At 47.8% G+C, this 20,592-nt stretch overlaps 34 non-coding genes across 34 annotated transcripts; all 34 read left to right on the top strand.

The window, feature by feature from the left end:
* Nucleotides 1–201: 201 nt before the first annotated feature.
* On the top strand, nucleotides 202–320 carry LOC124681028. Its single transcript, XR_006995674.1, has one exon. It is a non-coding gene; the product is annotated as a 5S ribosomal RNA (ribosomal RNA).
* Nucleotides 321–506: 186 nt separating this feature from the next.
* On the top strand, nucleotides 507–626 carry LOC124681031. The gene has a single exon (XR_006995678.1). It is a non-coding gene; the product is annotated as a 5S ribosomal RNA (ribosomal RNA).
* A 187-nt stretch (nucleotides 627–813) lies between these two features.
* On the top strand, nucleotides 814–932 carry LOC124681011. Its single transcript, XR_006995657.1, has one exon. It is a non-coding gene; the product is annotated as a 5S ribosomal RNA (ribosomal RNA).
* Nucleotides 933–1,119: 187 nt separating this feature from the next.
* LOC124681015 lies at nucleotides 1,120–1,238 on the top strand. Its single transcript, XR_006995661.1, has one exon. It is a non-coding gene; the product is annotated as a 5S ribosomal RNA (ribosomal RNA).
* A 187-nt stretch (nucleotides 1,239–1,425) lies between these two features.
* LOC124681014 lies at nucleotides 1,426–1,544 on the top strand. Its single transcript, XR_006995660.1, has one exon. It is a non-coding gene; the product is annotated as a 5S ribosomal RNA (ribosomal RNA).
* Nucleotides 1,545–1,731: 187 nt separating this feature from the next.
* Nucleotides 1,732–1,850, top strand: LOC124681008. The gene has a single exon (XR_006995655.1). It is a non-coding gene; the product is annotated as a 5S ribosomal RNA (ribosomal RNA).
* Nucleotides 1,851–2,037: 187 nt separating this feature from the next.
* On the top strand, nucleotides 2,038–2,156 carry LOC124681017. Its single transcript, XR_006995663.1, has one exon. It is a non-coding gene; the product is annotated as a 5S ribosomal RNA (ribosomal RNA).
* Nucleotides 2,157–2,344: 188 nt separating this feature from the next.
* Nucleotides 2,345–2,463, top strand: LOC124681007. Its single transcript, XR_006995654.1, has one exon. It is a non-coding gene; the product is annotated as a 5S ribosomal RNA (ribosomal RNA).
* A 188-nt stretch (nucleotides 2,464–2,651) lies between these two features.
* LOC124681034 lies at nucleotides 2,652–2,770 on the top strand. The gene has a single exon (XR_006995681.1). It is a non-coding gene; the product is annotated as a 5S ribosomal RNA (ribosomal RNA).
* Nucleotides 2,771–2,958: 188 nt separating this feature from the next.
* Nucleotides 2,959–3,077, top strand: LOC124681037. The gene has a single exon (XR_006995683.1). It is a non-coding gene; the product is annotated as a 5S ribosomal RNA (ribosomal RNA).
* Nucleotides 3,078–3,264: 187 nt separating this feature from the next.
* LOC124681029 lies at nucleotides 3,265–3,383 on the top strand. Its single transcript, XR_006995675.1, has one exon. It is a non-coding gene; the product is annotated as a 5S ribosomal RNA (ribosomal RNA).
* Nucleotides 3,384–3,570: 187 nt separating this feature from the next.
* Nucleotides 3,571–3,689, top strand: LOC124681040. Its single transcript, XR_006995686.1, has one exon. It is a non-coding gene; the product is annotated as a 5S ribosomal RNA (ribosomal RNA).
* Nucleotides 3,690–3,877: 188 nt separating this feature from the next.
* Nucleotides 3,878–3,997, top strand: LOC124681021. Its single transcript, XR_006995667.1, has one exon. It is a non-coding gene; the product is annotated as a 5S ribosomal RNA (ribosomal RNA).
* A 188-nt stretch (nucleotides 3,998–4,185) lies between these two features.
* Nucleotides 4,186–4,304, top strand: LOC124681010. The gene has a single exon (XR_006995656.1). It is a non-coding gene; the product is annotated as a 5S ribosomal RNA (ribosomal RNA).
* Nucleotides 4,305–4,492: 188 nt separating this feature from the next.
* Nucleotides 4,493–4,611, top strand: LOC124681006. The gene has a single exon (XR_006995653.1). It is a non-coding gene; the product is annotated as a 5S ribosomal RNA (ribosomal RNA).
* Nucleotides 4,612–4,797: 186 nt separating this feature from the next.
* LOC124681004 lies at nucleotides 4,798–4,916 on the top strand. The gene has a single exon (XR_006995651.1). It is a non-coding gene; the product is annotated as a 5S ribosomal RNA (ribosomal RNA).
* Nucleotides 4,917–5,104: 188 nt separating this feature from the next.
* On the top strand, nucleotides 5,105–5,222 carry LOC124681026. The gene has a single exon (XR_006995672.1). It is a non-coding gene; the product is annotated as a 5S ribosomal RNA (ribosomal RNA).
* Nucleotides 5,223–5,410: 188 nt separating this feature from the next.
* On the top strand, nucleotides 5,411–5,527 carry LOC124681033. The gene has a single exon (XR_006995680.1). It is a non-coding gene; the product is annotated as a 5S ribosomal RNA (ribosomal RNA).
* Nucleotides 5,528–5,715: 188 nt separating this feature from the next.
* Nucleotides 5,716–5,832, top strand: LOC124681032. Its single transcript, XR_006995679.1, has one exon. It is a non-coding gene; the product is annotated as a 5S ribosomal RNA (ribosomal RNA).
* Nucleotides 5,833–6,020: 188 nt separating this feature from the next.
* Nucleotides 6,021–6,139, top strand: LOC124681013. The gene has a single exon (XR_006995659.1). It is a non-coding gene; the product is annotated as a 5S ribosomal RNA (ribosomal RNA).
* A 187-nt stretch (nucleotides 6,140–6,326) lies between these two features.
* LOC124681005 lies at nucleotides 6,327–6,445 on the top strand. Its single transcript, XR_006995652.1, has one exon. It is a non-coding gene; the product is annotated as a 5S ribosomal RNA (ribosomal RNA).
* Nucleotides 6,446–6,633: 188 nt separating this feature from the next.
* Nucleotides 6,634–6,752, top strand: LOC124681016. Its single transcript, XR_006995662.1, has one exon. It is a non-coding gene; the product is annotated as a 5S ribosomal RNA (ribosomal RNA).
* Nucleotides 6,753–6,939: 187 nt separating this feature from the next.
* Nucleotides 6,940–7,059, top strand: LOC124681027. Its single transcript, XR_006995673.1, has one exon. It is a non-coding gene; the product is annotated as a 5S ribosomal RNA (ribosomal RNA).
* A 188-nt stretch (nucleotides 7,060–7,247) lies between these two features.
* LOC124681024 lies at nucleotides 7,248–7,365 on the top strand. The gene has a single exon (XR_006995671.1). It is a non-coding gene; the product is annotated as a 5S ribosomal RNA (ribosomal RNA).
* Nucleotides 7,366–7,552: 187 nt separating this feature from the next.
* On the top strand, nucleotides 7,553–7,671 carry LOC124681018. The gene has a single exon (XR_006995664.1). It is a non-coding gene; the product is annotated as a 5S ribosomal RNA (ribosomal RNA).
* Nucleotides 7,672–7,859: 188 nt separating this feature from the next.
* LOC124681022 lies at nucleotides 7,860–7,977 on the top strand. Its single transcript, XR_006995668.1, has one exon. It is a non-coding gene; the product is annotated as a 5S ribosomal RNA (ribosomal RNA).
* A 188-nt stretch (nucleotides 7,978–8,165) lies between these two features.
* LOC124681020 lies at nucleotides 8,166–8,283 on the top strand. The gene has a single exon (XR_006995666.1). It is a non-coding gene; the product is annotated as a 5S ribosomal RNA (ribosomal RNA).
* Nucleotides 8,284–8,471: 188 nt separating this feature from the next.
* LOC124681035 lies at nucleotides 8,472–8,589 on the top strand. Its single transcript, XR_006995682.1, has one exon. It is a non-coding gene; the product is annotated as a 5S ribosomal RNA (ribosomal RNA).
* A 187-nt stretch (nucleotides 8,590–8,776) lies between these two features.
* On the top strand, nucleotides 8,777–8,894 carry LOC124681019. Its single transcript, XR_006995665.1, has one exon. It is a non-coding gene; the product is annotated as a 5S ribosomal RNA (ribosomal RNA).
* A 188-nt stretch (nucleotides 8,895–9,082) lies between these two features.
* On the top strand, nucleotides 9,083–9,202 carry LOC124681023. The gene has a single exon (XR_006995669.1). It is a non-coding gene; the product is annotated as a 5S ribosomal RNA (ribosomal RNA).
* A 10,229-nt stretch (nucleotides 9,203–19,431) lies between these two features.
* On the top strand, nucleotides 19,432–19,550 carry LOC124681039. Its single transcript, XR_006995685.1, has one exon. It is a non-coding gene; the product is annotated as a 5S ribosomal RNA (ribosomal RNA).
* A 187-nt stretch (nucleotides 19,551–19,737) lies between these two features.
* Nucleotides 19,738–19,856, top strand: LOC124681012. Its single transcript, XR_006995658.1, has one exon. It is a non-coding gene; the product is annotated as a 5S ribosomal RNA (ribosomal RNA).
* Nucleotides 19,857–20,042: 186 nt separating this feature from the next.
* On the top strand, nucleotides 20,043–20,162 carry LOC124681030. Its single transcript, XR_006995677.1, has one exon. It is a non-coding gene; the product is annotated as a 5S ribosomal RNA (ribosomal RNA).
* A 186-nt stretch (nucleotides 20,163–20,348) lies between these two features.
* On the top strand, nucleotides 20,349–20,467 carry LOC124681038. The gene has a single exon (XR_006995684.1). It is a non-coding gene; the product is annotated as a 5S ribosomal RNA (ribosomal RNA).
* Nucleotides 20,468–20,592: the final 125 nt, after the last annotated feature.

Here is a 20,592-nt window from a genome sequence, read left to right as displayed (position 1 = left end):
TCGTGTTGCATCCCTTCTTTTTGCGTCACGCGGCAACATTCATGGTGAAGTTAGGGCGATATTTTTTGCGGGCACTCGTGCTCGGCTATAGGTGATGGGAAACGGCGGTGGGGATGGGAAAGCGGGATGTGCATGGTACAAAATAGGGGAGAGAAGGAGCGGGAGGGGCAAGCATAAGGGAAAATGAGTGAAGAACATGTCGGATGCGATCATACCGGCACTAAAGCACCGGATCCCATCAGAACTCCGAAGTTAAGCGTGCTTGGGCGAGAGTAGTACTAGGATGGGTGACCTTCTGGGAAGTCCTCGTGTTGCATCCCTCCTTTTTGCGTCACGCGGCAACATTCATGGTGAAGTTAGGGCGATATTTTTTGCGGGCACTCGTGCTCGGCTATAGGTGATAGGAAACGGCGGTGGGGATGGGAAAGCGGGATGTGCATGGTACAAAATAGGGAGAGAAGGAGCGGGAGGGGCAAGCATAAGGGAAAATGAGTGAAGAACATGTCGGATGCGATCATACCAGCACTAAAGCACCGGATCCCATCAGAACTCCGAAGTTAAGCGTGCTTGGGCGAGAGTAGTACTAGGATGGGTGACCTCTTCGGGAAGTCCTCGTGTTGTATCCCTCCTTTTTGCGTCACGCGGCAACATTCATGGTGAAGTTAGGGCGATATTTTTTGCGGGCACTCGTGCTCGGCTATAGGTGATGGGAAACGGCGGTGGGGATGGGAAAGCGGGATGTGCATGGTACAAAATAGGGGAGAGAAGGAGCGGGAGGGGCAAGCATAAGGGAAAATGAGTGAAGAACATGTCGGATGCGATCATACCGGCACTAAAGCACCGGATCCCATCGGAACTCCGAAGTTAAGCGTGCTTGGGCGAGAGTAGTACTAGGATGGGTGACCTTCTGGGAAGTCCTCGTGTTGCATCCCTCCTTTTTGCGTCACGCGGCAACATTCATGGTGAAGTTAGGGCGATATTTTTTGCGGGCACTCGTGCTCGGCTATAGGTGATGGGAAACGGCGGTGGGGATGGGAAAGCGGGATGTGCATGGTACAAAATAGGGGAGAGAAGGAGCGGGAGGGGCAAGCATAAGGGAAAATGAGTGAAGAACATGTCGGATGCGATCATACCAGCACTAAAGCACCGGATCCCATCAGAACTCCGAAGTTAAGCGTGCTTGGGCGAGAGTAGTACTAGGATGGGTGACCTCACAGGAAGTCCTCGTGTTGCATCCCTCCTTTTTGCGTCACGCGGCAACATTCATGGTGAAGTTAGGGCGATATTTTTTGCGGGCACTCGTGCTCGGCTATAGGTGATGGGAAACGGCGGTTGGGATGGGAAAGCGGGATGTGCATGGTACAAAATAGGGGAGAGAAGGAGCGGGAGGGGCAAGCATAAGGGAAAATGAGTGAAGAACATGTCGGATGCGATCATACCAGCACTAAAGCACCGGATCCCATCAGAACTTCGAAGTTAAGCGTGCTTGGGCGAGAGTAGTACTAGGATGGGTGACCTTCTGGGAAGTCCTCGTGTTGCATCCCTCCTTTTTGCGTCACGCGGCAACATTCATGGTGAAGTTAGGGCGATATTTTTTGCGGGCACTCGTGCTCGGCTATAGGTGATGGGAAACGGCGGTGGGGATGGGAAAGCGGGATGTGCATGGTACAAAATAGGGGAGAGAAGGAGCGGGAGGGGCAAGCATAAGGGAAAATGAGTGAAGAACATGTCGGATGCGATCATACCAGCACTAAAGCACCGGATCCCATCGGAACTCCGAAGTTAAGCGTGCTTGGGCGAGAGTAGTACTAGGATGGGTGACCTTCTGGGAAGTCCTCGTGTTGCATCCCTCCTTTTTGCGTCACGCGGCAACATTCATGGTGAAGTTAGGGCGATATTTTTTGCGGGCACTCGTGCTCGGCTATAGGTGATGGGAAACGGCGGTTGGGATGGGAAAGCGGGATGTGCATGGTACAAAATAGGGGAGAGAAGGAGCGGGAGGGGCAAGCATAAGGGAAAATGAGTGAAGAACATGTCGGATGCGATCATACGAGCACTAAAGCACCGGATCCCATCAGAACTCCGAAGTTAAGCGTGCTTGGGCGAGAGTAGTACTAGGATGGGTGACCTCCTGGGAAGTCCTCGTGTTGCATCCCTCCTTTTTGCGTCACGCGGCAACATTCATGGTGAAGTTAGGGCGATATTCTTTTGCGGGCACTCGTGCTCGGCTATAGGTGATGGGAAACGGCGGTGGGGATGGGAAAGCGGGATGTGCATGGTAAAAAATAGGGGAGAGAAGGAGCGGGAGGGGCAAGCATAAGGGAAAATGAGTGAAGAACATGTCGGATGCGATCATACCAGCACTAAAGCACCGGATCCCATCGGAACTCCGAAGTTAAGCGTGCTTGGGCGAGAGTAGTACTAGGATGGGTGACCTCTTGGGAAGTCCTCGTGTTGCATCCCTCCTTTTTGCGTCACGCGGCAACATTCATGGTGAAGTTAGGGCGATATTCTTTTGCGGGCACTCGTGCTCGGCTATAGGTGATGGGAAACGGCGGTGGGGATGGGAAAGCGGGATGTGCATGGTACAAAATAGGGGAGAGAAGGAGCGGGAGGGGCAAGCATAAGGGAAAATGAGTGAAGAACATGTCGGATGCGATCATACCGAGCACTAAAGCACCGGATCCCATCGAACTCCGAAGTTAAGCGTGCTTGGGCGAGAGTAGTACTAGGATGGGTGACCTCTCGGGAAGTCCTCGTGTTGCATCCCTCCTTTTTGCGTCACGCGGCAACATACATGGTGAAGTTAGGGCGATATTTTTTTGCGGGCACTCGTGCTCGGCTATAGGTGATGGGAAACGGCGGTGGGGATGGGAAAGCGGGATGTGCATGGTACAAAATAGGGGAGAGAAGGAGCGGGAGGGGCAAGCATAAGGGAAAATGAGTGAAGAACATGTCGGATGCGATCATACCAGGCACTAAAGCACCGGATCCCATCGAACTCCGAAGTTAAGCGTGCTTGGGCGAGAGTAGTACTAGGATGGGTGACCTCCTGGGGAGTCCTCGTGTTGCATCCCTCCTTTTTGCGTCACGCGGCAACATTCATGGTGAAGTTAGGGCGATATTTTTTGCGGGCACTCGTGCTCGGCCATAGGTGATGGGAAACGGCGGTGGGGATGGGAAAGCGGGATGTGCATGGTACAAAATAGGGGAGAGAAGGAGCGGGAGGGGCAAGCATAAGGGAAAATGAGTGAAGAACATGTCGGATGCGATCATACCAGCACTAAAGCACCGGATCCCATCGGAACTCCGAAGTTAAGCGTGCTTGGGCGAGAGTAGTACTAGGATGGGTGACCTCCGCGGAAGTCCGCGTGTTGCATCCCTCCTTTTGCGTCACGCGGCAACATTCATGGTGAAGTTAGGGCGATATTCTTTTGCGGGCACTCGTGCTCGGCTATAGGTGATGGGAAACGGCGGTGGGGATGGGAAAGCGGGATGTGCATGGTACAAAATAGGGGAGAGAAGGAGCGGGAGGGGCAAGCATAAGGGAAAATGAGTGAAGAACATGTCGGATGCGATCATACCGGCACTAAAGCACCGGATCCCATCAGAACTCCGAAGTTAAGCGTGCTTGGGCGAGAGTAGTACTAGGATGGGTGACCTCCCGGGAAGTCCTCGTGTTGCATCCCTCCTTTTTGCGTCACGCGGCAACATTCATGGTGAAGTTAGGGCGATATTCTTTTGCGGGCACTCGTGCTCGGCTATAGGTGATGGGAAACGGCGGTGGGGATGGGAAAGCGGGATGTGCATGGTACAAAATAGGGGAGAGAAGGAGCGGGAGGGGCAAGCATAAGGGAAAATGAGTGAAGAACATGTCGGATGCGATCATACCGAGCACTAAAGCACCGGATCCCATCGGAACTCCGAAGTTAAGCGTGCTTGGGCGAGAGTAGTACTAGGATGGGTGACCTCCTGGGAAGTCCTCGTGTTGCATCCCTCCTTTTTGCGTCACGCGGCAACATTCATGGTGAAGTTAGGGCGATATTCTTTTGCGGGCACTCGTGCTCGGCTATAGGTGATGGGAAACGGCGGTGGGGATGGGAAAGCGGGATGTGCATGGTACAAAATAGGGGAGAGAAGGAGCGGGAGGGGCAAGCATAAGGGAAAATGAGTGAAGAACATGTCGGATGCGATCATACCAGCACTAAAGCACCGGATCCCATCGGAACTCCGAAGTTAAGCGTGCTTGGGCGAGAGTAGTACTAGGATGGGTGACCTCCCGGGAAGTCCTCGTGTTGCATCCCTCCTTTTTGCGTCACGCGGCAACATTCATGGTGAAGTTAGGGCGATATTCTTTTGCGGGCACTCGTGCTCGGCTATAGGTGATGGGAAACGGCGGTGGGGATGGGAAAGCGGGATGTGCATGGTACAAAATAGGGGAGAGAAGGAGCGGGAGGGGCAAGCATAAGGGAAAATGAGTGAAGAACATGTCGGATGCGATCATACCAGCACTAAAGCACCGGATCCCATCGGAACTCCGAAGTTAAGCGTGCTTGGGCGAGAGTAGTACTAGGATGGGTGACCTCCTGGGAAGTCCTCGTGTTGCATCCCTCCTTTTGCGTCACGCGGCAACATTCATGGTGAAGTTAGGGCGATATTTTTTGCGGGCACTCGTGCTCGGCTATAGGTGATGGGAAACGGCGGTGGGGATGGGAAAGCGGGATGTGCATGGTACAAAATAGGGGAGAGAAGGAGCGGGAGGGGCAAGCATAAGGGAAAATGAGTGAAGAACATGTTGGATGCGATCATACCAGCACTAAAGCACCGGATCCCATCAGAACTCCGAAGTTAAGCGTGCTTGGGCGAGAGTAGTACTAGGATGGGTGACCTCCTGGGAAGTCCTCGTGTTGCATCCCTCCTTTTTGCGTCACGCGGCAACATTCATGGTGAAGTTAGGGCGATATTCTTTTGCGGGCACTCGTGCTCGGCTATAGGTGATGGGAAACGGCGGTGGGGATGGGAAAGCGGGATGTGCATGGTACAAAATAGGGGAGAGAAGGAGCGGGAGGGGCAAGCATAAGGGAAAATGAGTGAAGAACATGTCGGATGCGATCATACCAGCACTAAAGCACCGGATCCCATCGAACTCCGAAGTTAAGCGTGCTTGGGCGAGAGTAGTACTAGGATGGGTGACCTCTCGGGAAGTCCTCGTGTTGCATCCCTCCTTTTTGCGTCACGCGGCAACATTCATGGTGAAGTTAGGGCGATATTCTTTTGCGGGCACTCGTGCTCGGCTATAGGTGATGGGAAACGGCGGTGGGGATGGGAAAGCGGGATGTGCATGGTACAAAATAGGGGAGAGAAGGAGCGGGAGGGGCAAGCATAAGGGAAAATGAGTGAAGAACATGTCGGATGCGATCATACCAGCACTAAAGCACCGGATCCCATCGAACTCCGAAGTTAAGCGTGCTTGGGCGAGAGTAGTACTAGGATGGGTGACCTCCGGGAAGTCCTCGTGTTGCATCCCTCCTTTTTGCGTCACGCGGCAACATTCATGGTGAAGTTAGGGCGATATTTTTTTGCGGGCACTCGTGCTCGGCTATAGGTGATGGGAAACGGCGGTGGGGATGGGAAAGCGGGATGTGCATGGTACAAAATAGGGGAGAGAAGGAGCGGGAGGGGCAAGCATAAGGGAAAATGAGTGAAGAACATGTCGGATGCGATCATACCAGCACTAAAGCACCGGATCCCATCGAACTCCGAAGTTAAGCGTGCTTGGGCGAGAGTAGTACTAGGATGGGTGACCTCCGGGAAGTCCTCGTGTTGCATCCCTCCTTTTTGCGTCACGCGGCAACATTCATGGTGAAGTTAGGGCGATATTTTTTTGCGGGCACTCGTGCTCGCCTATAGGTGATGGGAAACGGCGGTGGGGATGGGAAAGCGGGATGTGCATGGTACAAAATAGGGGAGAGAAGGAGCGGGAGGGGCAAGCATAAGGGAAAATGAGTGAAGAACATGTCGGATGCGATCATACCAGCACTAAAGCACCGGATCCCATCAGAACTCCGAAGTTAAGCGTGCTTGGGCGAGAGTAGTACTAGGATGGGTGACCTCCTGGGGAGTCCTCGTGTTGCATCCCTCCTTTTTGCGTCACGCGGCAACATTCATGGTGAAGTTAGGGCGATATTTTTTGCGGGCACTCGTGCTCGGCCATAGGTGATGGGAAACGGCGGTGGGGATGGGAAAGCGGGATGTGCATGGTACAAAATAGGGGAGAGAAGGAGCGGGAGGGGCAAGCATAAGGGAAAATGAGTGAAGAACATGTCGGATGCGATCATACCAGCACTAAAGCACCGGATCCCATCGGAACTCCGAAGTTAAGCGTGCTTGGGCGAGAGTAGTACTAGGATGGGTGACCTCCTGGGAAGTCCTCGTGTTGCATCCCTCCTTTTTGCGTCACGCGGCAACATTCATGGTGAAGTTAGGGCGATATTTTTTTGCGGGCACTCGTGCTCGGCCATAGGTGATGGGAAACGGCGGTGGGGATGGGAAAGCGGGATGTGCATGGTACAAAATAGGGGAGAGAAGGAGCGGGAGGGGCAAGCATAAGGGAAAATGAGTGAAGAACATGTCGGATGCGATCATACCAGCACTAAAGCACCGGATCCCATCAGAACTCCGAAGTTAAGCGTGCTTGGGCGAGAGTAGTACTAGGATGGGTGACCTCCCGGGAAGTCCTCGTGTTGCATCCCTCCTTTTTGCGTCACGCGGCAACATTCATGGTGAAGTTAGGGCGATATTTTTTGCGGGCACTCGTGCTCGGCCATAGGTGATGGGAAACGGCGGTGGGGATGGGAAAGCGGGATGTGCATGGTACAAAATAGGGGAGAGAAGGAGCGGGAGGGGCAAGCATAAGGGAAAATGAGTCAAGAACATGTCGGATGCGATCATACCAGGCACTAAAGCACCGGATCCCATCGGAACTCCGAAGTTAAGCGTGCTTGGGCGAGAGTAGTACTAGGATGGGTGACCTCCCGGGAAGTCCTCGTGTTGCATCCCTCCTTTTTGCGTCACGCGGCAACATTCATGGTGAAGTTAGGGCGATATTTTTTTGCGGGCACTCGTGCTCGGCTATAGGTGATGGGAAACGGCGGTGGGGATGGGAAAGCGGGATGTGCATGGTACAAAATAGGGGAGAGAAGGAGCGGGAGGGGCAAGCATAAGGGAAAATGAGTGAAGAACATGTCGGATGCGATCATACCAGCACTAAAGCACCGGATCCCATCGAACTCCGAAGTTAAGCGTGCTTGGGCGAGAGTAGTACTAGGATGGGTGACCTCTCGGGAAGTCCTCGTGTTGCATCCCTCCTTTTTGCGTCACGCGGCAACATTCATGGTGAAGTTAGGGCGATATTTTTTGCGGGCACTCGTGCTCGGCTATAGGTGATGGGAAACGGCGGTGGGGATGGGAAAGCGGGATGTGCATGGTACAAAATAGGGGAGAGAAGGAGCGGGAGGGGCAAGCATAAGGGAAAATGAGTGAAGAACATGTCGGATGCGATCATACCAGCACTAAAGCACCGGATCCCATCCGAACTCCGAAGTTAAGCGTGCTTGGGCGAGAGTAGTACTAGGATGGGTGACCTCCTGGGAAGTCCTCTTGTTGCATCCCTCCTTTTTGCGTCACGCGGCAACATTCATGGTGAAGTTAGGGCGATATTTTTTTGCGGGCACTCGTGCTCGGCTATAGGTGATGGGAAACGGCGGTGGGGATGGGAAAGCGGGATGTGCATGGTACAAAATAGGGGAGAGAAGGAGCGGGAGGGGCAAGCATAAGGGAAAATGAGTGAAGAACATGTCGGATGCGATCATACCAGCACTAAAGCACCGGATCCCATCGGAACTCCGAAGTTAAGCGTGCTTGGGCGAGAGTAGTACTAGGATGGGTGACCTCCGGGGAGTCCTCGTGTTGCATCCCTCCTTTTTGCGTCACGCGGCAACATTCATGGTGAAGTTAGGGCGATATTTTTTTGCGGGCACTCGTGCTCGGCTATAGGTGATGGGAAACGGCGGTGGGGATGGGAAAGCGGGATGTGCATGGTACAAAATAGGGGAGAGAAGGAGCGGGAGGGGCAAGCATAAGGGAAAATGAGTGAAGAACATGTCGGATGCGATCATACCGGCACTAAAGCACCGGATCCCATCGAACTCCGAAGTTAAGCGTGCTTGGGCGAGAGTAGTACTAGGATGGGTGACCTCCTGGGAAGTCCTCGTGTTGCATCCCTCCTTTTTGCGTCACGCGGCAACATTCATGGTGAAGTTAGGGCGATATTTTTTTGCGGGCACTCGTGCTCGGCTATAGGTGATGGGAAACGGCGGTGGGGATGGGAAAGCGGGATGTGCATGGTACAAAATAGGGGAGAGAAGGAGCGGGAGGGGCAAGCATAAGGGAAAATGAGTGAAGAACATGTCGGATGCGATCATACCAGCACTAAAGCACCGGATCCCATCAATCTCCGAAGTTAAGCGTGCTTGGGCGAGAGTAGTACTAGGATGGGTGACCTCCTGGGGAGTCCTCGTGTTGCATCCCTCCTTTTTGCGTCACGCGGCAACATTCATGGTGAAGTTAGGGCGATATTTTTTGCGGGCACTCGTGCTCGGCTATAGGTGATGGGAAACGGCGGTGGGGATGGGAAAGCGGGATGTGCATGGTACAAAATAGGGGAGAGAAGGAGCGGGAGGGGCAAGCATAAGGGAAAATGAGTGAAGAACATGTCGGATGCGATCATACCAGCACTAAAGCACCGGATCCCATCGAACTCCGAAGTTAAGCGTGCTTGGGCGAGAGTAGTACTAGGATGGGTGACCTCCTGGGAAGTCCTCGTGTTGCATCCCTCCTTTTTGCGTCACGCGGCAACATTCATGGTGAAGTTAGGGCGATATTTTTTTGCGGGCACTCGTGCTCGGCTATAGGTGATGGGAAACGGCGGTGGGGATGGGAAAGCGGGATGTGCATGGTACAAAATAGGGGAGAGAAGGAGCGGGAGGGGCAAGCATAAGGGAAAATGAGTGAAGAACATGTCGGATGCGATCATACCGAGCACTAAAGCACCGGATCCCATCAGAACTCCGAAGTTAAGCGTGCTTGGGCGAGAGTAGTACTAGGACGGGTGACCTCCTGGGAAGTCCTCGTGTTGCATCCCTCCTTTTTGCGTCACGCGGCAACATTCATGGTGAAGTTAGGGCGATATTTTTTGCGGGCACTCGTGCTCGGCCATAGGTGATGGGAAACGGCGGTGGGGATGGGAAAGCGGGATGTGCATGGTACAAAATAGGGGAGAGAAGGAGCGGGAGGGGCAAGCATTCTTCCTATAAATGTTGAAAGACTACCCAGCCATCCAGGGGGTCTGAGAGGGGCAAATCGATCTGATCCGTCCGTTTCACCCGCACAGTAAATTCTGGTTCCCACTTTTACCTACAGCCGTCCGATTCAGTGATGTTTTTCTCACCCGCCGCTGCTCGTTGAGGGTGTATGACGTCTGGGTCCGTTCTTGAGTGGGACCACTTGTTTGCGACGGTGGGCGTCCAGAGTCGTGTGGCTCGAGAAAATGGAAGCCGGTGAAAACCTAACCTACCGCAAGCCTCGTCCTCTCCTCCCAATCCCGTGCCCTCTCTCCTCTCCCCCAATCCCGGCCTCCTCTCTTCCTTCCCAATCAGCCGCCGCCTCGGCCGGAGACGGGCTGGCGCGGGGCGGTTCCGCGGCGGCGGCGGCGAGCGCGGCTGGAGACGGGCCGGCGCGGGCGGATCCGCGGAGGGGCGACCCAAGGCGACGGGCGCGGCGCGGAGGACGGGATTTGGTGGCGGATCGAGCTCGGTGGCCGGGAGCGGCAGAGCGATGCAGATGACGCAAGGTGAGGCTTCTCTCAACTCTCAATCCCTTCCTTTCGTTATTTCCTTGCTCATGATCTCTCTCGTTAGTACCAGCGTCTGGCGAGAGCATCAAGAGGAACCTCGTTGGCGGGCAGCGTTGAGCGAAGCCCCACTGGGAGTGGCTGCGTTGGGATCTCCACGCGTAGTCCCACTCCTGCAGTTGGCCGATTATTACAGCCCATCGAATGGCACCCTCTCTTGTTGAACCGGACCATCTCCTTGATGCTAATCCGCTTGAAAAAATAGCACCAGTTTGCAGCTCTTCTCTCGTTGAAGGTGAAGCGGACCATCTCCTTGATGCTAATCTGCTTGAAAAAATAGCGACGGCAAAGGAAACGATGAGTGTTGCCGAGTAATGGATACTGTTACGAACTTATTAAACAAGCGGTTGCGGAGTTTCAACTAAAGGAATCTACGGACTGAACATAACCTGCATGTAACAAAGCTATAACATGTGAGCATTGAGAGGGCACTTCTACTAATTACAAATGTTTTTTTTAATAGAGCTTCAGGATACTTCCAAAATGTGTGACGGACACGATAATGAACACAAAAGAACACTGTATTAGCTTATTTGGCCACCCTCTTCAAGTGGCCTAGAACATTCAGCTAGCATTGAAAAAGATATGAAGTGGTTCGAGAGAACAAGAAATTGAAATTCCAGAGCCACTCATGGATCAACATAAATCATCTTATGTTTTGATTTCGTTTTTTGGCATCCAAGTGCCGTTGGAAGATATAATATACTCATACTTGTATTTGACATGTACACTGAAGAATCTCTATATAGTAATAGACATAGCGTAAGAGGAATGCACTTTAAACATAAGTTTCGATATTATCTTACTGTCTTTGTTTTCTCAAGATTATTCAGTTTAAATAGAGAGTGAGATGATTTCAGGTTGCTACCATGTTCAGCGCTGAACTCTCGATGATATCGTCATCATCCAAGTTGGTTCCTGCCACACCGGTCCTCGTCGGCCGTCGCTCCAGGCTGTCGACCTCTCGATGACCTCGTCGTTCTACACCGTTGACGTCAAACTCAGTAGATCCTATTGCCGGCTTTGTACCCCCAATAGCTTACCACCATTCGTTCCTTCATCTGCGGGGAACTTTGGCGGAAAAGCCCAAGAGGAGAATAGCGGATGGATCTTTGAGATCCTCTCCCATGGTTGCAGTTCCATGCATGATCACCGGTAATTGGGCCAGGAGAACCTACCAATGATTTTTATTTTTCATGTAGCTTGCTATTTCTTATTTTACATGGAGGTTGCTTAATTTGGTTTGGATTATGTCGCTTGATGTTGTATGCTTTCGTGTAGCTGCAGCGGTTCAGTCCATGGGGTCTTCGCAAGGTACCCACAATCGCTGCAGTATTTACTTATCTAAGTTTGGAGTGCTTTGATCTTGTTATGTAACAATACTTTATTAAGGTGAGCTAGACAACAGTTTTTACGTTAAAATATGACACCTCATTTTCGTATGTCGTTCTGTTCATCTTGTATTCGTCGTATGGAGCAAAATTCTACAGCAGTACAAGTACAAGCTCTCTCGAAGAATCATGCTGAATACTAAAAGCTGCTCTCCCAAAGAAAAGTCTACTTTCTAATTACCCCATGTATTTGTCATGTAATTTATTATTATTCTTTTACGCAAGTTACTTTGGGGTTTTGTGAGATTCAATCATTCTAAATTCAGTATTATTTTCAACATAGTCCGGGATAAAAAGTAGTCACTACAGAGTGGTGTTTCAAATTATATACATTATGTTTTTCTAATGAATAATCCTTTACTTGCTTCTTTCTTCAGACTTGAAATTAGCCTTAGCAGATCGGTTGAAAATAGCTCTATAGCAACGAGTACTGTTCACCTTCCCAGTTCATTATCCTCATGTATAAGTAATTAGATAAACTTGAGTAATGTTTGATCTCCTCTCAGCGATATCGGACTCATTAGGTCTTGTGATAATGGTTTATTGTTGTCACTTGTCTTCATGTAGCTTGCTATTTCTTATTTTACATGGAGGTTGCTTAATTTGGTTTGGATTATGTCTCTTGATGTTGTATGCTCGTGTAGGCTGCAGCGGTTCAGTCCATGGGGTCTTACGCAAGGTACCCACAATCGATGCGTATTTACTTATCTAAGTTTGGAGTGCTTTGATCTTGTTATGTAACAATACTTTATTAAGGTGAGCTAGACAACAGTTTTTCTGTTAAAATATGACACCTCATTTCGTATGTCATTCAGTTCATCTTATATTCGTCGTATAGAGCAAAATTCTACAGCAGTACAAGCTCTCGTGAAGAATCATGCTGAATACTAAAAGCTGCTCTCCCAAAGAAAAGTCTACTCTCTAATTACCCCATGTATTTGTCATGTAATTTATTATTATTCTTTCCTGCAAGTTACTTTGGGGGTTTGTGAGATTCAATCATTCTAAATTCAGTATTATTTTCAACATAGTCTGGGATAAAAAGTAGTCACTACAGAGTGGTGTTTCAAATTATATTACATTATGTTTTTCTAATGAATAATCCTTTACTTGCTTCTTTCTTTAGCTTGAAATTAGCCTTACGGAGCGGATCAGTTGAAAATAGCTCTATAGCAATAGATACTGTTCACCTTCCCCAGTTCATTATCCTCATGTATAAGTAATTAGATAGACGTAATGTTTGATCTCCTCCCAGCAGTATCAGACTCATTAGGTCTTGTGATAATGGTTTATTGTTGTCACTGTCTTGTGATAATGGTTTATTGTTGTCACTGTCTTCCAGGAAATTTATGGGAACATTGGTTATCTGATGGTATCATGCAATGCTGACCTTAACCCAATGCGAACTGCTGTAAGATATTAAAAAAAAAATCGTAATTTTTTAAGTTGCGTGCTTGACAACCCCGCCCTCTAGCAATCTAACTTTTAATTGTGTATTGATATGTTTTTGTCCGCAGGTCTGCGGAAGAAGAGAAGAAAGATTTATCAATAAGGCCAATATGTGTGCAGATCTTCTCCATTCTAGATCTGAACTCCTCTTGTTTCATAAAGCACTAAGAGCGAAAATATTTGCATTTGAGGAATATCCGCCACGAGCACCCTGGAGGGTGACACCTTCATCGAAGCTCCCCGCCGTGTTGGGAGAGGATGCGGGAGGAACGATGGAAGAGGCAAAGCGGGAGTGGCGCTGCAGGAGGGTGTCTCGGAGGAAGGCGGAGGTGCGCCGGTGGAGTCCCCGGTGCTGGCCGGCGGCCCGCGCCGAGAAGGTCATACACTGCGCAGCTGGAATAGGGACCGGTTGCGGGCTGTGGCTACGTCGGGATGGACGGCTGCTACTAGGGAGCGCCGAGCGGCGGCGGTGGCCGGACGCTGCGACGGCGATAGCTGGACGCTGCTGCGCCGGCGTACGGACGCGGAAACGAGAGGTGGAGGGAGCGCGCACCCGATACGGAGCGATGCGCGAGAGGCCGGCGACCTAGGAGGGCCTATGGGTTTTCGAGACCGGAGAAGGTGCATACGAGCGGCGGCTCCCGCATGCGTGCGACTTCCGAGTGCTATGTGAGGAGGGCGGATGTTGGAGGTGGCGCCGTCGAGGTTGCATGCCTAGCACCGTGGAGGTTGCAGGCCTAGGGCCTGCACTCGTCATGCCTTTGCGGCAGCCCGCTCCAGCCTCTAGGTACCCCATTCCCTTCTTCTAGGCTCCAATCCCTGTCGGGTGTTTTCCTAAACGAGCAAGCATGGAATGGCACGGCTGGGATGCTTCTTCCCTGTTACTGGTTACTATTTCTTCATGTCCTGGGTTCCAGGTTGGTTAGTGGTTCTATGGTGTTAGTAGTTTTGGTTGATATATTGGGTTGCTTGCTTTGGTAGGATATAGACTCTTATGTGTTTTGGCGTTAGTAGTTTTGGAGGATCTAGACTCTTATGTATTTTCCTCAGCGACTTGAAATCTTTGGAAACTAATGCCTCACACAATTCGAGTAACAAGTTCTTATTGATTTATTTCAGGTTCGGTTTACATGATGAATTGGCGACGATCTGCGAAGCATCCGTTTCATGCCTGCCTCGGATGGCTATATCGATGCGGTCATGATAAGGGATTGTCCAAATGCTGATCTTTTAGATTTGCTGCTCAAGATGAGCAATGGTATGGTTTTTCTCAGTCAGCAATAACACGTAAATAATTACGAGTACAACCTGATGAATCTGCAATGATTCAGGATACTTGCTCACTAACCTGTATCATCACAGATACCATTTGGGATCTTTTGAGAGATGTAGAGGTGGCCGAGGTCTACATGTGGTGCCACTGAAACCATAATTGAGTTTTTTCTGTGTTCATAAAATAGATTGCTTAGGACTCCTATGATGAACCTCTTGCTGCATGATACTTGCCATCCATGGTTTGTATGTATATCCATGTACGAGAAAATAATATAGCTGGTCCCTATGAGCTGCTAGCATTTGGAGGTTAGTTGCATGCATTTGGAGGTTAGGTCTGGAAGAATGATCACTTATACTCGGTGCGCAAGCCTCCTCTTTTTATTAGTTCCATGTTTAATTCTCTATTTATTATTCATCGGTGGCTTCTTTCCTTGCTCTGTTATTATTCCTGCATGGTTCTTCAGAGTTGCTGTTGGAGGAGAGCATTCGAAGGCCCTCTATTTGGTTCCCTGTTCCTTCCAGTCCATAAGCTAGAATTGTGTTTTGCTTGCCTTCGTTGGTTTCCCACGGTCTCAATGCACTCTTGTCCTTCTGTTTCCTCCAGTGCTGTGTCTCTCAAGTGCACCTTGATTAGTAAGAATTTAGAAATGGTTGCCATTTTATAATACAATTCGATTAGCGAGTGCGGAAGTGTTTATGTGGAGCTAGCGGTTCATCTTCCCCCTTTTCTTGTTGCGGTATTTGTACACACTAATTTTTCGTCTACATGATTCCCCGAGTGTGAAATTTGACTTATGGTTACCCACTCATCTTCCTTCTCATTTCCTCTCGCTGAGACGCCTCCTTCATTGAGATGTAGTACTGTCGGCTCAAGGGCATGCAACATTCATTGAGATATAGCAGCCAATGAACAGCCTAATGGATCCCTCACACGAGTTGAGCCCCAAAACCTTTTTTGTGAGTTTCCCTACCAAATGGCCTCATTATGATGTGAGGTCCATGGGCTCTAAATCTTAGGGGTTTCTACATTGTAGCTTCCGAGTTCCGTTTCAATTCAGTGTTCATAGCGTCAACTATATTTTTAATCAATGCTTGTGTCTTATTCTGTTGCCTTGTTTTTATGCCTGTTCTTGTTATTTCTGGTCAAGTGGTGATTGGAAAAGGATTTTTCTGAGTTTAAATACCTCCAAAAAACTGAATGGAAAATATGTCGTGCAATTTCCAAAAAATCTAATTTGATTTCATTTTAATAACTATTCGAATTGTGGGTTAGTTGTCCTGTTGAATGCAACCCTGAATAGCATCATGTTTTTGTGTGCAACAATTGCTTATGAGTTTGAATCAGGCTATTTTTCCTTTGTGCAGTGGTTCTCTGGCTTTCGGAATTTCGGCTCATGTAAGGAAAAGTGAGAAACTAGGAATTACAGCCTGTGGGGAGGATGAACTGACCTCTTATGTATGCTCAAGATCCATGTTGTGGCCGGTTCAATTGTACATACCCTTATGTATGCTCAAGATCAATGTTGTAGCCGATTCAATTGTATAGAGCACCAAGGAGGAAGCTCTGGGGGATGAATAAAAGAACATGAGATGCTAACCATCTGGCTATGAAGGGGTTTCTTGAGAGTCAAAGGATGGTATGCATATCATATTTGGATGTTGTAACAATATTGATCCTGCTCTATTCAGATACTTTTGAGATTATAAGTCATTGTTGCCGTACAAATTGCACCCTTTATTATGTGAATGGATCATATAATAAGTTCAGAACAACTGCATTTACTTACGGTTTGTGCATGCACACTTATATATTTTTTCTCCCTCGAGCTGGATCATATTCAATGCACTCCATTTTTACAGCTTCAAATTGTTTTTGGGTAGGCTTCCCAAAATAGGAAGTATGGTTACAATGATGGAATACGTGGAACTGTTGTCAATTATACATGTAATTTACTGAGGCTTTGTTTCCGATTGAAGAATAAGCCATGGATAGTAGTGTGGGCTATTGAGTCACGTCACGATAATTCATGATTCATGATTGCGCCTGATACGTAAATTGCCGGGTTCGGTGACTACCTCGACACTGTCTCACTCGGTTTTGCAGTCATTCCTTGCAGGTAAATCAAGTAAAGATTAGGCCAGTCGACAGTACCCATAGTGGTTGTAGTGTCGATGGCCGGTGAGCTTCTTTAGGTCAAAGGCCAACTAAAATGACATTGCTCTCTGCTCCCAGCATAAGGTCTGCTTGGCCGGCATACAAGTAGAGCAATGCTGTAATGTACCCATTAAATTAGGTTGAAGCAAAGTATTGATGCAACAATAGAGATGTGTATTCTGTCATTATTTTCACCCATATTTCCTGAGTTTATAAATGTTAAGCTCAATTTTGTGGTATCAGTTGAGTATTGATGAACTCCAGGTTTGTGGACTTTGGTTAATATTATAGGAAGAGAAGACTTCATTTTCTTCTTTGCATGGATATATTAAGTAACCTCAAGCTCAATTTCATTCATTATTCTAATCGCCTACCTAAAGTTAAGTTTAAATACCATTTATGTTTTCCTATTGTCATATGCCTAACTAATCTAAGACCACTGATAAATTTTTGATGCAAATATAGCGTTAGACTTGGTTCCTAAGGTAAATCTTATGGCCTGAATACTGTTTTGCTTTAGCCATTTGTTCCAGTGGCGCAACGGGTCATCTACACAGATAGTTGCAATATATGCCTACCTATTTTTCTTCACTTCTTGCTATATAGATTCTATATTTCCTTAAAATGGCTGGGCTATTTACATGTTATATTTTTGTGCTGTTGTGGTGCCTAATTACTATTCTCACACTTCTTTCACTTCTTCATTTACATCTCTTTAATTATCATTACAGTTTTGAAATTAAAATGGTCGACTCAAGTTGCAAAAATCAAAATAGTACTTTTAAGATGGTGACTGCTATCATTTTGTACTGATATCATGTTTACCTTGAATTTTTCCCTAGCTAATGTACACTGATAATAGTGTGGATTATTTCCACTCTGTTAATGATGTAGTATCATATTTCCCTGAGATCTGATAATAGTGTGGATTATTTCCACTCTGTTTTTTTACCTTTTATTTTTCATATGTCAAGGGCTAAAGAGTAAAGAAAGAAGTAACTTCATATTACTTTTATTTCCACTATGTTCTCGATGTAGTATCATATTTCCACGAGATCCGATAATACATCGTCTGATAAAATGATCAATGCATGGGCCTAAAATTTCGGACATGTGCCAATTAATTCATTTAGGCGAAGCTGAATTCTGCTATAAAGCATGGCCATCAGATTATACTACAAAATAAGCATCATTTCGTCTTCTATGTACTCAATATTCAACCTTTTATACACCTCCCATTCAATACAATTGTTATCATGTATCCCAATATTTTTGTAGTTGGATGATTTATGTTGCACTTAGATGGCGATGATTAAATCATTTGTTCTTATTATGTTCTTACTATGCATGTTTGTGACTTAAAATCACCCGAGTGAATCTCAACAAGAAAAGGTAAAATTTACAGCTTAAGTCCTGGCTTGATTCTGCCAACGGGTCATCGCTACTGCCCGAGTGCTCGTGCTGCTAGACGCCACAGGCTGCTCCGCCTAGCGCTACGGTCATCTACATTGTGTTTTCTCCGACGTGGACCAAGCGATGTGCAATGTGATCGTGATGGATGCCGTGCGATGTCGTGCTTGTCGTTAACGGCTCCGGGATTACCGTAGCAACGATCAACGGATACACATGCCGAGTAGTTAATTCACCCTACGAGACACTCCTTGGTTCTTGTTGTTTCACATGAAAATGCATCACCAACATTTTTAACGAGATAATTGTTTACTCAAAAATTTGCATCTTTGTGTCATTTTTAAAGACATACTTTATATTGTGGTGTACTTACTGCAATGTCTTGCTTCACACTTGACGACTTGCACCCGAAATAGAAACTATACAAGATATAAGTAATACTAGTTCGAGTCTTGGTTTATACTCGTTTTGGTTCTACAATCATATTCTCTAGGAAAAATTTCTTATGTTTAACTCAAATAAGTCTATTTGAAGTGATAATAAAATCTTACTAATTATCTACGCACTTAGTCTCTCTTCTGCATCGATAGTAATAGTTATCCCTATGTTGAAAACCTCTGAAATTTGGATTTCAGGAATGGTGTTGGCTATCTTGGCCCGGGAGGGTGAATATTGCGCTCATCATCGCGCGTGTTCTAAGATACTTGCACACGGAGCTGCAGCCTACTGCTTGCCCTCATTACGCGAGAGGTCCGAGTTCGAGTATATTGGTTCTAACATGGCATTTTTAGTGCGAGTTGACGGTTAAATATTTAGATGATGTATGAGCTGAAATGATTTTTGGTGTCGAAGATAATCGACTTCGTGAGGTGCGAGTTCTCTTCTTAAACCATTTCTTAGCTCCGAGTGTCATCATCCACGGCGGGCATCTCAACGGCATCGTGGGCATCCATGCCAACACATTCGCCTTCGATGTGATCCTCGCTGGAGTTGATATGCGGCGAGCCTCATTGCAAAGGTACGAGTGACTATAATTGTGTGTGTCTTGAAGGCATTAAATTTCAAATGGTTTGTTTGAAACTTGGTTACATAATTTATGCAAGTATTGCAGATTTTATATATGCGGTCAACTACCGTTTGTGTCATTTTAAATAGTTGCGGCAAGCTGAACATCACATGTATCTATTTTTTTCTTGCTATATAACAGCTATATAATTGTAAGTGTCATTGGATGTAATGCCTATATAATCTATGCACACTCTGGTAGTTCTGTTTATTGAGTTCGATCTCTTTTTTATGAACTTGGTTCTCCTGTTTTACAGCTTCATCTTGTATAGTATGTTGGCATGTTAACATACTCACTCCCTAGAGTGTATTGGTTCCAAATTTTGGGATATTATAAGCTAATATTTATTTTCTGTTCTTGCTCTATTCACACAATCATGTGATTATTTAGTTTAGGGCTGCGGTTACAAACATATCAAAAACACTATTTAGGATCTTCAGAACAAGATTTCTAATGCTAAGTTTTATGCTCTTGCAAATGAATATTTCCCTTGGGTTTTTTTTAACTACGGAGATTTATTGTTTATTTTGGTTTGGTCATTGTTGCCTTACAAAGTTCACCATGGATTATGTGAATGGATCATATCAAAAGTTCATAACAGATGCATCTACTAAAATAAGCTAAAACACTTATGGTTTAAATTATGTTCAGATTCTGCCATTGCGCGATAGCGCAACGGGTCATCTAGTAAGGGAAAATGAGTGAAGAACATGTCGGATGTGATCATACCAGCACTAAAGCACCGGATCCCATCAGAACTCCGAAGTTAAGCGTGCTTGGGCGAGAGTAGTACTAGGATGGGTGACCTCCTGGGAAGTCCTCGTGTTGCATCCCTCCTTTTTGCGTCACGCGGCAACATTCATGGTGAAGTTAGGGCGATATTTTTTGCGGGCACTCGTGCTCGGCCATAGGTGATGGGAAACGGCGGTGGGGATGGGAAAGCGGGATGTGCATGGTACAAAATAGGGGAGAGAAGGAGCGGGAGGGGCAAGCATAAGGGAAAATGAGTGAAGAACATGTCGGATGCGATCATACCGGCACTAAAGCACCGGATCCCATCGGAACTCCGAAGTTAAGCGTGCTTGGGCGAGAGTAGTACTAGGATGGGTGACCCCCTGGGAAGTCCCCGTGTTGCATCCCTCCTTTTTGCGTCACGCGGCAACATTCATGGTGAAGTTAGGGCGATATTTTTTGCGGGCACTCGTGCTCGGCTATAGGTGATGGGAAACGGCGGTGGGGATGGGAAAGCGGGATGTGCATGGTACAAAATAGGGAGAGAAGGAGCGGGAGGGGCAAGCATAAGGGAAAATGAGTGAAGAACATGTCGGATGCGATCATACCAGCACTAAAGCACCGGATCCCATCGGAACTCCGAAGTTAAGCGTGCTTGGGCGAGAGTAGTACTAGGATGGGTGACCTCCTGAGGAAGTCCCCGTGTTGCATCCCTCCTTTTTGCGTCACGCGGCAACATTCATGGTGAAGTTAGGGCGATATTTTTGCGGGCACTCGTGCTCGGCTATAGGTGATGGGAAACGGCGGTGGGGATGGGAAAGCGGGATGTGCATGGTACAAAATAGGGGAGAGAAGGAGCGGGAGGGGCAAGCATAAGGGAAAATGAGTGAAGAACATGTCGGATGCGATCATACCGAGCACTAAAGCACCGGATCCCATCGAACTCCGAAGTTAAGCGTGCTTGGGCGAGAGTAGTACTAGGATGGGTGACCTCCCGGGAAGTCCTCATGTTGCATCCCTCCTTTTTGCGTCACGCGGCAACATTCATGGTGAAGTTAGGGCGATATTTTTTGCGGGCACTCGTGCTCGGCTATAGGTGATGGGAAACGGCGGTGGGGATGGGAAAGCGGGATGTGCATGGTAC

This window comes from Lolium rigidum, unplaced genomic scaffold (genome assembly GCF_022539505.1).
Source record: "Lolium rigidum isolate FL_2022 unplaced genomic scaffold, APGP_CSIRO_Lrig_0.1 contig_32604_1, whole genome shotgun sequence".
NCBI lineage: Eukaryota > Viridiplantae > Streptophyta > Magnoliopsida > Poales > Poaceae > Lolium > Lolium rigidum.
Note: the sequence above shows the minus strand (reverse complement) of the source record. Positions and strands in the feature narration are given on the sequence as shown.